This window comes from Bos javanicus, chromosome 29 (assembly GCF_032452875.1).
Source record: "Bos javanicus breed banteng chromosome 29, ARS-OSU_banteng_1.0, whole genome shotgun sequence".
Classification (NCBI taxonomy): domain Eukaryota; kingdom Metazoa; phylum Chordata; class Mammalia; order Artiodactyla; family Bovidae; genus Bos; species Bos javanicus.
In genome coordinates this window covers 35402352-35418879 of record NC_083896.1, presented here as the reverse complement: position 1 = coordinate 35418879, position 16528 = coordinate 35402352, and the positions used below count along the sequence as shown (strand labels likewise).

Here is a 16528-nt window from a genome sequence, read left to right as displayed (position 1 = left end):
CACCTGCTGCAACGAAGTTCAAAGATCCCACGTGCTACAACAAAGACCTGGCACAGCTAAATAAAATGTTTTAAAATTTAAAAAGAGTCACTCAGTTCAGTTCAGTCGCTCAGTCGTGTCCAACTCTTTGTGATCCCATGGATATAGGACACCAGGCCTCCCTGTCCATCACCAACTCCCAGAGTTTACGCAAACTCACGTCCATTGAGTCGGTGATGCCATCCAACCATCTCACCCTCTGTTATCCCCTCCTCCTCCTGCCTTCAATCCTTCCCAGCATCAGTGTCTTTTCAAATGAGTCAGTTCTTATAAAGAGTAAAGGTCTTTAAAAAAAAAAAAAAAGGCAGGAGCAAAGGGAGTTGGACAAGTGCACACACATCTTTTGATGAGGGCAGGACAGCCCATCTACTGGGCATGTGATGTGGTCAGCCATGGATATAAGAAGGCAACTAGCTGGCATTTTTAGCCTCTGTTATGAGAGAGTAGAAAGGAAAGGAGGGGAGAAAAAGGATTTTATAAAGCTGTCAGCACCTGGTGTCTTTGTGAGCAATGGGCTTGTAGATAAAGATCTGCGATTTGTTGGGGAATGTTCACTCTGTGAACACCTGAGATGACGGAGCAGCCTCCCTCTAGCTGCCAGCAATATGCCTGCCTAACGAGCTTCTCTGCGGTGCCGCCTCCCGGTACGTGCAGGCTGCAGAGCGCTGGCCTCATAGTTCCTTCTCCCAAACATGGATCCTCCCCAGCAACAGACCCTCCTGGACATGCATATGGCGCCTGTGGTGTAGACTGGGCTCCTCTGGTGTCCCCCTTCCATGACACAGACCGCACGTGAATGAGGGTTGTGGGATGCCCACCCGCTCTGCAATCTTGTCGGCCGACTAACCCTGCAAACCTGGATATGGTACAATACGTGTATGTGGTGTTTGTCACCTCAGTCGTGCCTGATTCTTTGCGACCCTGTGGACCATAGCCCACAAGGCTCCTCTGTCCATGGGATTCTCCAGGCAAGAATACTGGAGTGGGTTGCCAGGCCTTTCTCTGGGGGAATCTTCCCAACCCAGGGACTGAACCTGGGTCTCCTGCCTTGCGAGCAGATTCTTTACTGTCTGAAACACCAGGAAAGTGGTACGTGGATGGTGGCCCTGAAAGCCGATATGCAGCCCTGCCTGGGCTTGATAGAAATGGGGCCGTTCTATTGAAAACCCCGGGCAGAAGGCCTAATGAGACGTTAGTCAGATGTTCAGGGACACTGTCTACCCAGGGGCTTCCATCTGCTTGTACCCCTCTCTTCCAAACCAGGGTCCAACTGTGTTTGCTGATCACCAACTGGCCGCCCTTCCTCTCCTCTCCCTGAGTCACCAGCCGGTTGCTGAACTTCCTCCCCATCAGACTGGAGCAGCTGATGGAGCTTGCTCCTGCTCCTCACTCTTTTCTGATGCATTTTTCATCATTAAAGGGAAAATGTCATTTCGGTGACAGATATTAGTGTGATTGGTGTCAGGAATGAATCTTCCTTTCTCTGTCAGCCTTGCTTCACACAATGCTAAGACAATGTTCCGTTAAAAGGCCACTTCCATTTCCAGCTCAGGCAGCGTGCGAGAAGGGCAGGCTTTGGCTGTGATGGATGGCTTCGCTCAGGGCTGGAGCTGGGCCAGGGAGCACAGCAGGAGGCTGACCCTTCCAGCACCGGGAGAGCCCGAGGGCTCTGGGAAACCCATGACTTGTTTCTGCTTGCATTCCACGGGGGACGTAGTCTGGTGAAGTGGACACCTACCGCTCTACTTGGCAACCAAGTCTTCGGGATGGATTTTCCATCATCAGTGGCGTATACTGTGATATAATCCAAACCCTTATATTGAAAAGCCAATCTAGCAATGAAAAGTTCTGTTTTCTTTCAGCAAAATGTAGGCCAACCTCTAGATGTCCTCCTAGATGCAGGCTGAAATGAGGTAGTGTTAGGTGTCTACCTCCCTGCACGTGTGTGCTCAGTCATGTCCGGCTCTTTGAGACCCCATGGACTGCAGCCTGCCAGGCTCCCCTGTCCGTGGCATTTCCTAAGCAAGAATACTGGAGCAGGTTGCCATCTTCTCCTTCAGATCCCCAGGGATCGAACCCACATCTCCTGCCTTGGCAGGTGAATTCTTTACCACTGCGCCATGTGGGAAGTCTGGTTACCTCCATAGCATGCCTCGTGTGATACCCTGCGTACAGCAAACTTTCAGAACTCATTGAGAATTCAATTTCCTCAAGCTGAGGTAAAGAAAATAGTGCCCCAGCTTTCCCTCTCCACAACTGAGCTGCTCATTCAATTCGGTGGTTGTTTATTGAACTCATGCTCAGGGCCACACTCTTTGCTCAGCTCTGAGAAGGTACAAAGATGAACAAGAAGTGTTACCTGGCTTCAGAGAGCTTCCAGCCTTCTAGGTGAGATCAGATGAATAGGCAGTCAATTACAATACAAATATATATAATAAACTCAATATTTTGAATTATTTCTTAATGAGATGCATACAAATGTATCCTAAAAGTGTTTGATTCTAACCAATAGAGGAGAGGGATGGGGGACTCAATAAAAGTAATATTTTATAAAGAAAATTAAATTTTAACTGGTCCTTGAGTTTAGGGCTTCCCTATTGGCTCAGATGGTAAAGAAGATCCCCTGGAGGAGGAAATGGCAACCCAGTCCAGTATTCTTGCCTGGAGAACTCCATGGACAGAGGAATCTGGTGAGCTACAGTACTGGGAGTGGCAAAGAATCAGACAGGACTCAGTGACTAACACACTGAAGTTTGAATGGGATTTAGAAATCTGCATGGAAAAGAAGGGACCCTGTAGAAGTCTAAGCAAATGCTTAGACTTGGAAATAAAGAGAGGCTCAAGAGCCCCAGGGTGGCAGATAAAGCTGTGGATGGGGCCACAACAGAGACCAGACCGAGCCTAGTCAGTTAGGCTGACATATTTCTAAGAGTCTTGATTACTCAGACGCGAGAATTTGCTATATGTAAAAGTGGGGGAGCCATTGAATTTTCCTGAACTGAGCTATGCTTCAGAAAGATAAAACTGGTTTTTGTGTATGAAATTGTTTATATCAGGAGTTATCTCCTTTATCTGATCCAAATCTTATTAAAAATATTTTGTAATACCTTTATTTCTATGAACATTAAATTCATAGAAAAAATAAGCTTCCTATATACCTACTTGAAAAAATGACCTATTTAATGTCCTAGCTGGATCTGTAAGATACATAAATAGAAAATGACTAAAAATCAAGTTAGTGTAAGATAAATCTTTCTTTTTTTTTAATGTAGACCATTTTTAACATATTGAAGTTGTGACACTATTGTTCCTGTTGTATGTTCTGGTTTTTTGGGTATGTGGGATCTTAGCTCCTTGACCAGGGATTGAACACACACCCCCTACATTGGAAGGTGAAGGCTTAACCACTGGACCCCCAAGGAAGTCCCTAAAATAAATCTTTAGGCACAGTGACATCATATGATGTGATGAAATGTGGAAGCTTGTGTCTGTACATAGAATCTCTGTGAACCTATTGGCTGCTGCGCACACTGACTCGGGGCTGGAGAACTGGCAACTCAAATACAATGAGCTTTACCATTGGTCATGTGATCTTTCAAACTAGTAAACAACTCTTGGTGAAGAGCTGAATAAATCAAAGCACAATCTTCCCTTAGCTGACAGGTAGTTGCATTCCTAAAGGATTAGTGACTGCTAAAACCTTGTAAAAATATTCTGTGCTGATATATCAAATAGAGTTCATTTTAGGCTACTCGCTTAGATGTGAGGCGGGCATTCAACAGCAGTGACAATGTCCCAGGCATGGCTGAGTGTCCAGCCTCTCTGGTCCACAGGCATGGGAAGCTGACGTGTCTCTGTAATTACAGTGGCAATCAACCTCCCCCCCAGGAGTCTATCCTGCCCCTGTAAGGAAACAGTGGTTTAGGGAAAGGCAGAGTTGGAGGCAGAGAGATGAGTTAAGATTTAATTAAAATAGTGGAGAAAAGAAACAAGGGGAGACTTCATGGTTGCAGTGGAGCCCGGAAAGGAGGGAAAATGTAGTAGACATGCCCACACAAGTGAGATAAGGGATGTCGGTGGTGAGGTTTCAAGCTCTTTGCAAATATTGCTGCTGTTAGAGTTGAATGTCCTTATGTTCACTTCCAGAAAGGAAATCTGAAGCCCTGAAAAGATGCAGTGACTTTTCCAAAGACATAGAACAGGTCAGGAATTGCATTAGACACCAAATGCCTCTGACCTACATTTCTCTGTAATTACTAATGCAAAGGAGCTTCTACTCAGCGTGGAGAATTATAAGCAGAGAACTAGAGCAGAGCCAGTACAAAGATGGAAACAAGTTCTGGAAATTGTCGAATTCCAAGTGCTCCATTTAGCATCTCGATATTTCATAGAATGCCTAGAAAACTCCAGGATTCCAAACACAGATCAAGATTTCTCCAATCCATCCACTTCTGTGTTTGCTTAGGCCTCTAAATATTCATCAGTAACATTTGAGACAAAGGGAAGAGATAATTACAAGGAGAGGTTTTTCAAGATAGTAAAGGTTAACAGGATTCTTGGCATTTGTGGCCTGCCAATTTCCATGTAATTATGCTCAATTCCCAGAATTCTGAGTCAGTTGTACCTGTTAATACTTAAAGATGATATCCTTGGAAAATAATTTATAAGATCGTTTTTCACAATTTTTAAGTTCAAACTGAGCACCCTGGCTAATGGGTGATTATTAATGTCCTTCTTGGGTGGAGAGTGGTAGGAGGTCATAATGTGGATGTTGGGATTAGAGTGGACTTTTTATGACAGCGTGATAAGCTGGCTTTGCCAAAAGCAAAATGAGTGCCCTGAAAATATTTATATAACCTGATATGCAAATGTGTCCTATTTTGGTTTGATAAATAACAAGAACTTGGGAAGGGTGCCCCAGATCCCTAGAACCTACTGCCTCTTGGAAGAAAGAAAAAGGTCAGAGAGATGCCTGTGTATGGAGCAGGACAACCACCTGGCCTCATGAACAGATACTGAGATGCTAGATTCTAGATGTTCATACATGTTTATTCATTCAACCATCCTTCTTACACTCCCATATGATTTCATCTATGTTACCCTGTTTTGTGCTAAAAATAGAGGGATTATAAACAAGACACTATCCCTTCCTTTTTCTGTTCCCCTGTCCTTTTGTCATGTGCATCACACTTGTGATTCATTGATTATTAGTACAGTTACTTCTAGTGTTTGTCTGTAGCCCTGGGGTCTGGACAGAGGTTATGACCATCCCTGTTGTATCATATCATCAGCCCTGGTACTCACCTGTTGAATCAGTGTGAGAAGACTGTACTCATTGCCCCTGTGGATCAGAAACAAGCTTTCCAACTAACTTCCTTGAAAGTAACTTCTCTCTATTTGGGAGGAACTTTCCTAGAGTGCTTCTGGTCTTGGGTTTGCCCTGTCCTTGAAATGCTGGGGTCCTGTCCATGTGATTCAGCTGTGTCTTCAGGAAGTGAAAGCGCCTAATAGAGATTCTCAAATGAAGTTATAGTTAGAAACCTTCTGGTGAAGCAAATTGTATGGAGAGTAAACTCAGCACACAGGTCTGTGTGTTACCTATTGTTTTGGGCTACGGCTGTCATAGTGCTCTTTCCCAAGAGGGAAAGACAAAGAATGATATGAGAAACTGATTGCCCTTCGTCATCCCTGGGAAAGTAGGCTGATACAGGGAAGCAATAAGGTGGAGGAGAAAGACCAGGGGACCAGGAGTCTAAAGACCCATGCTGCGACCCACATCTTCTGGTTATTAGAAGTTGAGCTGGATCAGAAAGAGGGAGTCAGGAGAGGTGAGCAAGCGGCCCAAGCACTTGGGAGTTGATGTTCAAGGAGACAGTGGGTCAGGATGGAGCAGGTCTCCCATAGTTAAGAGTGGAAATCAGGAATTGGACGGGAAGGAAATAGCCAAATAGCAGAAGGTAAGAACTGAAGGTGGTCCATCTAATTCTCCCTAAAGGGTGAAGGGGGCTTTTCCCCTGCTTGGGGGGTCACCGTTCACACAAATTGCACTCACCTTTTCTTGCAGCATCTCAAAATTGTTCTTCCTAAGTGTACACAACTGTTGAAGAATGGGCTGCCGTGAGGTGTGCAGGGAGAAAGATGATCATATTTCCATTATCCCCAGCAACGTGGACAACAAAGTTATTGTGACAATACAAAGGCACCCCAGGTCATATCAGTTCAGATGTCCTCCTTACGCATTTTGGACAGTGGCCATTTTGCATGGGAATCATACTTCAAAGGTTAGAGATATACATCAGACACCCCTAACTTAATAAACCAGAGCGGGTCTGTCACCCATTAATTTTTCCAAACTTCCCTTTATCCTATTTAGATATTATTTTCTGCCTGTTTAACCTTTTATACAGACAGGCTTGTTTTTATCCTTAAACCACCATCTTTCAATTTCTTGGAGTTGTTACTTCTAGCTAGAGATTGGTCATTAAGTGTGTGTACGCCCTGTTCGTACACTTCATGAATACCAAATATTCATCTTCTTAACATTCCTTCATTTGGAAGTCCCTGCCCTGCCAGAAAATAATTTTAATTTTGAGTTTCCCCCAGCTATACTTAAAGTCAATAAATATTTATCAAAAACCTAATATGTGCCAGACATCAAGGATATAAGAGGATACGAATTTAAACTCTTACAAGTGTTGCGAATGTTAGAGGGTGCCAATGCAGTGGGCTTTTACCTGATTGAATGGAATAGGTATGGTCTTTATGAGGGAATAAGAATGTAGAAGGATGAATAGAATTTAGCCTGAAAAATGTGGGGACAGTATTGGTGACAGGAAGTCAGCATTTGCAAAGGCCCCACGTTGAGAAAGAGAAACCTTTGAGGGATGAAAATAGTCATCAATTAAAATAAACAGTGGCATGGCTCAATAAAGGAAGAGGCACCAGGAGAAAAAGGCGAAAGCAAACGAGGCCGCATCGTGAAGGCTCAGAAACCACAGAAAGCATTCGGGGCTTTATTCAAATTACTGCGTGGAGCCACTAAAGACTGAAGTGGGAGAGGGGAGACGTGGTCAGGTTTTCAGGAAAACTTGATTTGAAAGTGGAGCTTGAAATAGATCTGGTAAGAGCTGACGGAAGAAATCCCTGGAAGAGGGAGTCTCATTATTCCAAGGAAGAAAATAAGATGGCTCAGGCAGGTAAGTGGGGCTTTGGAAAGGACTGGACACTGAAGGTGAAGAACCCGTGAGAGAAAGGAATTGCAGAAACACATGGGAGTGGGCAGTGGTAAGAACAGGGGAGATTAAGAGTGGGTCCCGATTCCTCACCAGAGGCTGGGCCCGTGAAGTTCCTGGATGCTTTGTGAGGTGTAACAGTAAGTACTATGAGTGCCATTTGCAGAATTTAGACACAGTGATTTTGAGTAAATAAAATGCTTCTTTGTTTCCGTTTCCAATATTCTTCCAAGAGCTTTCATAAAATGTTACTCCCAATATTTCTTTTTTGGCAAAAAATCCTGATACCTGTTAACAAGATACTATTATATTCCAAAAATGCGCTTTAAGTCCCCTAACTCAGGAGCCACTAGCCATGGCTGTTTCTGGCATTGTTTTCCTGGCTACCCACGTGGAGGCTGTGCCACCCGCCAGCTCCTTCTCTGGGTACTATATATCTGCCATCTCATTTAGCCCCGCATAGCAAGTATGTGGAGTAGGACATATTCCTATTTAACAAGAGGAGAAAACTGAGGCTCTGAGAGGGAAGAAAATCATCTGAGGTCAAGCTGGCCACTTGTGGAGCTTGGACTAAAAGTCAGAGCCATTAGCCTCACCATCCGTGCCCCTCCATCCACTGCTCATCACTGCTCCTAGCCTACTGCCCAGAGTCTAGGGTGAAAAAGTATCAAAGATCAAGGCATTTTCCATGATCTTTACTAAAATATGTGACATTGCATTTCACCCACTTCTCTGCACACTTGCATAACTTTGTGGATTATTTATAGCTCATCGTGTCAACTGAAGGTTTACTTACTTAAGGGGACCTAATGTTTTTTGCAGACGCGGGACAGTTCTCTATGAATCCCCTTCGGCAGATTGTTGATAGAAATACTACATTTGGTTTGTCCCAGCAACTCTCCCCTGGAGAATCTGGTGCCAGTGCTTCTCCAGATAGAAACATGTCAATCTGGGTCTTGATTTCCATCTTAGCTTTAAGCTCAATGCTCTACTTTTGAAAGAAAAAGATAGTATCTTCATTAACCACTTTCTCTTTAAGGCACCTTTGATCCTGACACCTTGTGGGCATTCCCGTGAAAGCTTAGGTGACTTATTTCCTTGTGTTGTCCATGTTCCCATGTCCGCTTACAACATTTTCCCTGCTCTCCCTCCCCAGGATCAGGGATACCTGAACCACATCAAAGTCCCCTCTCCCAGGCCACTCCCAGGTCACTGACTGTCTCATTACCTGCAGCGCCTCTTGTAGCTTTCTGGTATCCTAGATGAAGAAAGCGTACACAGGTTTCAGGGAAATTGTTCCGTTCTAGGAGGGAAGGCCCACATCAGCTCCCAGTTTGTGAGGATGTGAGGTTATATCTGTCACTGCCATTGCTTTGTCTTAAAAGACCCTGGACTTCCAAAGGCAAATGCACAATGAAAGATGGACACGGGGAAGGCCAGGGAGATGCATGAACATGCAGAAATGTGTTCCATTAGTTTTTGAATTTATAAGGTTCAATAAAATAAAGAATAAAGATGCTTTATTCTTTAAATAAAACAGAGGATTTGTTTTCCAACTGAAGACACTGTGAGGATCTCTAGTGTAACCTGATGATGATTGAAGTAAGGGAGCAAAAAGGAAATGGATGGTTTGTGCATTAGTTAGAAACACAAAGAAACACGGGTTTTCTAAGCAGCACACAGTAAAGCCTTTCACGAGCGAACAGTTGAGAATACATTTAGTCCCCTTAAGAATGTGTAACATGCCTTCTCACCTGCCCACCTGCCCTCGGCTCCACCCTGTATTCCTCCTCCCTAAATCCATCTTACACCACATCCCTTCTCCATCACTAGGCCTCTCCAGGCCCTGCAAGGCAGACAGTGAGCCTTCATATGTCTAAATCAGGGACCTACACCCTCAGAAACTTCAGGGTGAGATAATTTAGTCTCAACCAGCTCCCACTTCTTGAGGAAACTTAGCTTCAACGCTAACCCATCTGATGAGGTGTTTATCTTTAATCCACATTTCACTAATAAACTGAAAGCAATGAATATGTGTGTGTGTGCGTGTGTGTGAAATGCTGTGAATGTGTTAAAATCATAGCAAAATAGCATTCCAGAGGTTTTGCTGTGACAACATTTATAATAAAAAATATTGATTGATTTCAGGGATAGCAAAGATCAGTCCTACCCAATTACACTCTCGCTGCCCCTTCTAAAGCTGTGTGACTCAGGGATTATTTCACAGCTCTTGGTCTTTTGTATACTACTGCCATTATAAAATGTTCTTTATGACACATTCAATTATACACACACACACACACACACACATATACACATGCTATGCTTACTTGCTCAGTCATATCTGACTCTGCGACTCCCCACCATACACCTCTGTCCCTAGGATTCTCCAGGCAAGAATACTGGAGTGGGTTGCCATGCCCTCCTCCCAACTCAGGGATCGAGCCCCGGTCTCCCACACTGCAGGCGGATTCTTCCACTAGTGTGTGTGTATATATATATATATATAGCATATATATGTGTATACACACACACACATACACACACATGCACACATGTTCACAAACACAGAAATTGCTATGTATTTTACTTAAATGGCCTCTCTTAACAAACTCAAAGAAAGACTGAGACAAAACCACTGCAGAATGAGTGTAAAATATGAGATGTAAAAGAAGAAAGTCACCAGCAGAAAGGAAAGAGAAATTCAAAATGGAAAGACGACAGTGGAGAGAAGCAGATGCAGAGATAAGAACACACATTGACGCCCTTACTGAAGAGATGGGGAAAATGGGCCCCTGAAAGCCCCAAAACACAGGGTATAAAACTTCCTGGTCCAGTTGACCTCTAAAGCCCTTCCAAGCATGCTATTGTAATCTTCCAGTCTTAGAAGGAGGCTGAACTCTCCTCTTTATGGCTGGATGCCTAGCACACACTATGATCCAGGCAGCCATGTCCCAGCTAGGCTGTAGGGGGAGAGTCCCAAACGGGCAATTAATTTAGATTTAATAGGACAGTTACTGTAAGTTTAAATAAATGCCAGTTAAATATTAACAGCCTATTTATTGAAGATTAACATTGCTGGTTGCATTGTGGGATTTTCTTTTCTTTAAAGAAACCCTTTATCGGAAGACTTTTAATCATCCTGGCTCTTCCATTGCCTGCCTTAGATCCAGTGCAGCTCATTAATTACTTTGCGCCACCGTTTTCTGAGTTTTGAAATGGACACCTTGGTGAGTGGGAACAATGGAAGGACAGGGTGAGGAGGGCAGTTTCTCAATAATAGGAACCGATGAGCAAATAGGAAGGATAACCTGATTTCGAGAAGAGTGTTAGAAGCAATAAAACCAAAGACTGAGAGTTGGAAGGGGACTGTGCATGCTAAGTTGCATTAGTCGGGTTCGATACTGCGACCCTATGGACCGTAGCCTGCCAGGCTCCTCTGTCCATGGGATTCTCCAGGCAAGAATACTGGAGTGGGTTGTCATGCCCTTCTCCAGGGGGTCTTCCCAACACAGGGATTGAACCCGCATCTCTTATGTCTCTTGCATTGGCAGGTGGGGTCTTTGCTGTCTGAGCCACAGGGGAAGCGGGAAGGGGACTATGAGGTTGTTTAATCCCAACTCCTCACTTAGAGGGAAACTAGACGTGATTTGGGCAACTCCATACAGCCTGTAAGTGACAGACTTGGGGAGTGGCAAATGCTTTACCCTTGACCCCAGCCTTCTACGAGCTATCACCCTACTGTTGCTGTTCAGTAGCTAAGTTGTATCCTACTCTTTGTGAGCCCACAGACTGCAGCATGCCAGGCTTCCCTGTCTTTCACTATCTCCCAGAATTTGCTCAGACTCATGCCCATTGAGTCAATGATACCATCCATTATCTTACCACAGAACAGTGCTTTCAGCTTTCAAAAGTGCATTAGCCCATTTGGATGTATTGGTTGGCACTAGATCTTCTCAAAGACCTACATTTCATGGAGATGTTGGTTTTTCTGAAAACAAATAAGCACAAACAAACAAACAAGAGACTTGTCTAATGTTGGCCAGAGTTAAGACTTGGATCCGGATACTCTGGTTTACAAAATGATGTTTACAAAATGCCATGTCCGGTAAGAAGTACAATGGAACCTGTATGTTGTCGAGCAAATTCTTGTCTCATTACAGTTTTTGTCTTCTGCAGTTGCTCCTGGCTGGGGAGAAAATGCAAAAAATGCAGACAGAAGGTTAAAGAGAGACTTGAAGGTAACTGATTAGGGAGAAAGGCATCAGGGCATGGCTAGGCAAGCCAAGCTCCTCTAAGGGTACATTTGGGGTTGAAGCTTCAAGTTTGGGGTTGGCCGGTTGCCATCCAAAGGCTCTTTCTCTGAGACAGCCGCTACTGACCCTGGTTAGGCTGCATCATCTAACCTTGGAACTGGAGTCTGTGTGTGTGTGCAGGCAGGTGTGTGCAGGTCACCCCTGCTCACTTCCACGAGGCTATGAGGCACTGGGGTGCTCAGTGGTGGGAAGTGGGAGCAATGAGGCCGAAGCTACATGGTAGTAATAATATCCATTGACTAGTGTAAATCTAGACCCTAGGATGGGTAGGGGGCTTTGGGCTCCACTGCCAGGCCCACAGGAGCAAAGAGGGACCCAAGCTGCATGCAAGTGGTCAGAGGCACTACTCATTTGCTGCTCGGAGGAGGCGTCTCGCCTTTTCTCAGGTGGTTTCCTTTCCCGGTGTATGTGGGAGCCTGAACAGACAAAGGTACCCAGGCTGCCACACAGAGAAGCAGCCCCGTCCTCTTTCTCAAGCTTCAGGCTGCTTCCCATGGGCCTGGATCCTGTGTGCTTCTCAAGACCTTGGGGTGGGAACAGGAGGGTCACCCATTTCCTCCTGCCTTGGTTTGAAGCTCAGCGACTGCCCTTTCTGACCACATCTCAGTTGAAGTTTCTGCCCTGCTCCAGGAACGACACCCTCAGGATGTGCCCAGGGATGGTTCCCGACACTGAGACGGCAGCTCCTGGGTTCTCAGGATGAATATCCCACCGAGGCCCCTCTGAAGGAGGGGAGCACACGCGTGGCCCCCTTTTGGTCCCCCCATGGGAGGCTTGCAGCTGCCAGGCCCTCTGCTACCCTCTGTCCATCAGACCCTCATAGCATCCTCATACCTCCCCTTCGCGGTAGGTACCATTTTGAGCACTATTTTGCAAATTGGGTTATTCCCGCAAGGTCACACAGTTAGTGATGGAGACGAAGTTTGACTTCTGGTCTGTCTGAGTCCAAAACCACTGGTCATCCTTAATTGATAAATATGTACTGAATGAATCAATGAATGCAGGGACACAGGGCGAAGAAGCAGTTAGGGCTTTCCAATCAGACAGAGCACTTCAGACGTCCCCACCCTCAGTCTAAGGGAGCACAGTCTGAATATAAAAGGCAACTTTGGCCCAGCCTCCTTCCAGTCCCTGGTTGTGCACATTCTGGCGAGCCTGTAACTAGATTCCGGCCCACACCACCTGCACACTCAACTCCTTCTCACTATGGAGCCCCAGTTTCATCTCCCGATCTTCCCCATTCTGTGAGAGCCTTCTAGCATGCCTGTTCTTCCACTTCCCCACAGTGCTGATCACCATCACGTCTACGTCTTGTGAAGTTCTTACTTTCACATCTGTCTCCCCTGCTGGACAGTGTCCTTAATGAGGGTTAGACACAGGATGGTTTTTGTTTTTGTCTCTCTCGCCCACAGCTGAAATCCAGCACCTAGTGCGTTGCTGGCATTTAGTGTGCACTAAAAACGCGGTTTGTCAAGTAGATGAATGTTTTCCCTACAATTTTAACATCCTTGAGAGTACTCCACCACCTCTGATGCCACTTATTTTTGTTTTTTTAAAGATTTTTTTTTTGATGTGGACCATTTTTAAAGTCTTTATCAAACTTGTTACAATATTGTTTCTGTTTCAAGTTTGATTTTTTTGGCCATGAGTCATGTGAGATCTTAGCTCCCCAACCCCGTGCACTGGAAGGGGGTCTTCATCACTGAACCACTAGGGAGACCCTAATGCCACTTCCAATGAAGCTTAGCTGGAAATCTGGACACATGAAACAGGATCGACTGTTCCCAACTAGGAGGCACATCCCAGCTCATTCTTGGCAATAAGACTGTTCTCAGGGGCTTCCTGGGACATAAATGCAAAAAGAACCATGGACTACTCCGATAGCACTCAACTGTAGGCAAATTGAGGGCAGGGTGATGTCTTTCATCTTTGTATCTCTAACTTTCTGCTCCATAGGAAGAGCTCAAAGTCTACTTGGTTACCTTCAACATTTCCTGGCTATATTGAATTCAGTTGAATAATCAGACACTCAGAAGCATCAGTACCGGGCAAAATAATAGTAACACTTCTGTGGTTCTCTCTTGCACAGATGTAGCAGCCATGGGACATATTTTATCATTTGGTTCTTAAGCAGTGTCCTTACTTGCCAGGTACGGCCAAGAGAACAGGGCAGTGGCCAGCAGCCCTGAGTTCTAGTCTTGATTTACCAGTTGTTAACTTTATTCCCATGACAATGGGTCCTCTCTGCTGGGTTCCCTCCCTACCTCCTTATGAAATGAGTGGGTTACATGTCTTTCAAGGTGCCCTGTGACCCTAGCATTCTGTCATTCTCTGACTCCAGGGTCTTAAGATGACCCCAAACGTAGAAGAAGAGAGATGGTTCCCCTCAGGACCCCTGACTCTAGTCCTGTTCCCCTCTGGGTATCTGGTGTTTGCTTTGACGTCACTTTGATTTTGCTCATTTGCCTGTCGCTTCTTTCCTTTTCTGTCTGCCTATTACTCTGCTGACAACCTCTCCTCTTGATGTAACTTACAAAGTTTCACGGCTCTCACAATCCAGGAGCAGCCTCACCTTTGCCCTGTTCCCTTCCTCCTCAGTTCTCTCCATTCATGACTGCTTTCTTTTCCTCTGATGCTTCTTTCCCTTCTTCAAGCTGCTCTTTGGCTCTTCCCTCTGAAATCCTCACACACCAGACTCTAGCCCAGATGAACAATGATTTTTTGATCCTCTGCAGGACAGAAGAGCACGTATTCTTCTAGAGCCCAGCCCTTCCTCACTCCCCTAGAGCCATCACTGATTCAGATGGACCCCGCCCCTCCTGATTAAACATCCTGCTGTCCATTTGGTGCCACCCCATTCTCTGTAACCACCCTGCAAGCAACATCTTCTCGTCTGAGCTCCTATTTGGAATCTCCACCAGGAGAGGGGGGCCTTTCGCCTTTTTAGAGAAGGCAGCAGCAGCACAGGCATGTCTCAGGCTAGAGCTCTTCTTTCGGTCTCTTGTGTGTATGGAGAATTCACTGCTCTTCAACCAACCCCAGCTTGCTGTAGGCAACACAGGGAAAAACAAAAACAGCCGATTTCCCTTCCATTGGCAAGTGTTCCCTTCTCCATCCCTTCTTTAGTGTGGAGATGCGCCACTGCTGGGAGTCTTCATCTCCCCCACGTCCTCACCTGCCTGCCAGCCCTCCAGTCCACACGGCAAGCTCCTCCGTGCCCCCTCCTTTGCAGTCCCAGGATTATTAAAGGAATATGATTGTTTTCTTTCATTCAGACAGTTTGTGTGAGTGTGTATGTGTGTGCCTGAGAGCTTGAAAGGCATTGTCCTACAGATATTTTTATAACCTGCAGCAATTACAGCTGTCAGCACAGAGACAAGCTGTGACAAGTTGATTTATGTATACAGTATATGTGTATGCAGGAGGGAAGAGGGGGGTGCAGAGAGAGATGGGGCGGGGGCACGGAGGGGAGAAGGTGGAGGTGGGCGCTCGTTAGGAATCCTCTTTCCAGTAGGTAGAAAGGAAGTTGTTTCTATAAAGAACACAAATAATGAAATTGCTCTGACTGTCATTCCTTTTTCATTAACTCGGATATGCTGGGCAAAAAATAAAAAAAAATAAAATAAATAAAATAAATCCAGCAGTTTTTATGAAGCAAGAGACAGGATATAAGATAAGCCACCAAGTGTTGGTTATATTTAGGGATTAGGCGATGAGACGGGAGCTGACATATGATTTTGATCTTCATCTATTCAAACCGCTTCAATCACGAGTTTCAATAAAACGGATTCTGCCTTGTTAATTGTGCCGGCATCTCTGACCTCTCACCGCTTTCTCAACTTCCATTTTTGAATGAAGTTTGGATCCCTGGGTCCACGAAGCAGCTATGAGGTTGCCAGTGGCTTTTCTTTGTCCACCCTGATCTCTGCTGGGTTTCCTGTTGGCCAGGCCAGGAGGCTGCGGCTCACCACTGTCCCTTCCCCAGCCAGACACAAAGACGGTGTGTCTATCTCAGACCAAGAGCCCGCAGACTGGTATAAGCCGAACATCCTACAGAGCCTGTGAGAAGAGTTCTTTTTCTGCCTGGCTATAATAATGAAGCAGTGGCAGGCAAAATATATTAATAAACCATCTTCTACCTTAAATGGATTTCTAAGTATTTTACCGTAGAGTTAATCATGTCTGTAGGCCCCTCGGGAAGGCTGGCTGTTGTCATTACGCACATTCCGAGATGCAAAAACTAATGCTCATTTGTACCTACCTGGGAATTAGATGCAAGAGCCAGGATGAGAATTTATCATGAAAGGAGTCATGCCTGCCATTCTCAAGTCTGGAGGAAAATGACTCCAAACCCCAGAAAGAGTCCCTCTCCCTTCTCCACTGCTGTGCTTGTTTCTACTTGAGGTGCTAAGACCTGTTTACCAAGAGGAATTGGAGGGGTGGTTACAGTGGTGGTGGATGGTCAGAGGTAACTCCTTAGCTCTACGGGAGAATCCCAAATTCAGCAGACTGAGGTCAGCAATCATGATCTCACACCTAACGTCTGCTATCATATAACATTTGAGCTCGGGGAAATCATGCGATTTCCTATTTCCCCGAGATTTCCCACTGCAAATATCGAGACAAAATAGGGTCTGGCAAGAATGGACTGGTGCTGAAATCGGTTAATTCTCTTCTTCTTTCAAAAACATAAACAAAATCTCCTGCTCCCCATAGACATCATTTTTGGTTTTCCTGAGAGCAAAGTCATCCTTTGTGGTCACAAGTTGACAATTGATTTTTCTTTTTTTGGTGTTATATATCAAATGGCCCCACCAGCTAAAAGTAGCAGATGGATTTCCCTGAGAATTTAATATTAGAAAAGTCAGTGGAGGAAACGAGGGGGAAATGGGCCTAATGATGGATTAAGTTTGATCTTCAGTGTGAGTTGCTCAACTTTAC

The 16528-nt window shown here is 45.2% G+C and overlaps 1 protein-coding gene across 5 annotated transcripts in view; it reads left to right on the top strand.

Moving 5' to 3' along the window:
• Nucleotides 1-16528, top strand: part of NTM (neurotrimin) — a 973298-nt gene that overhangs the window by 527171 nt on the left and 429599 nt on the right. The gene's annotated exons all lie outside the window — the stretch shown is intronic.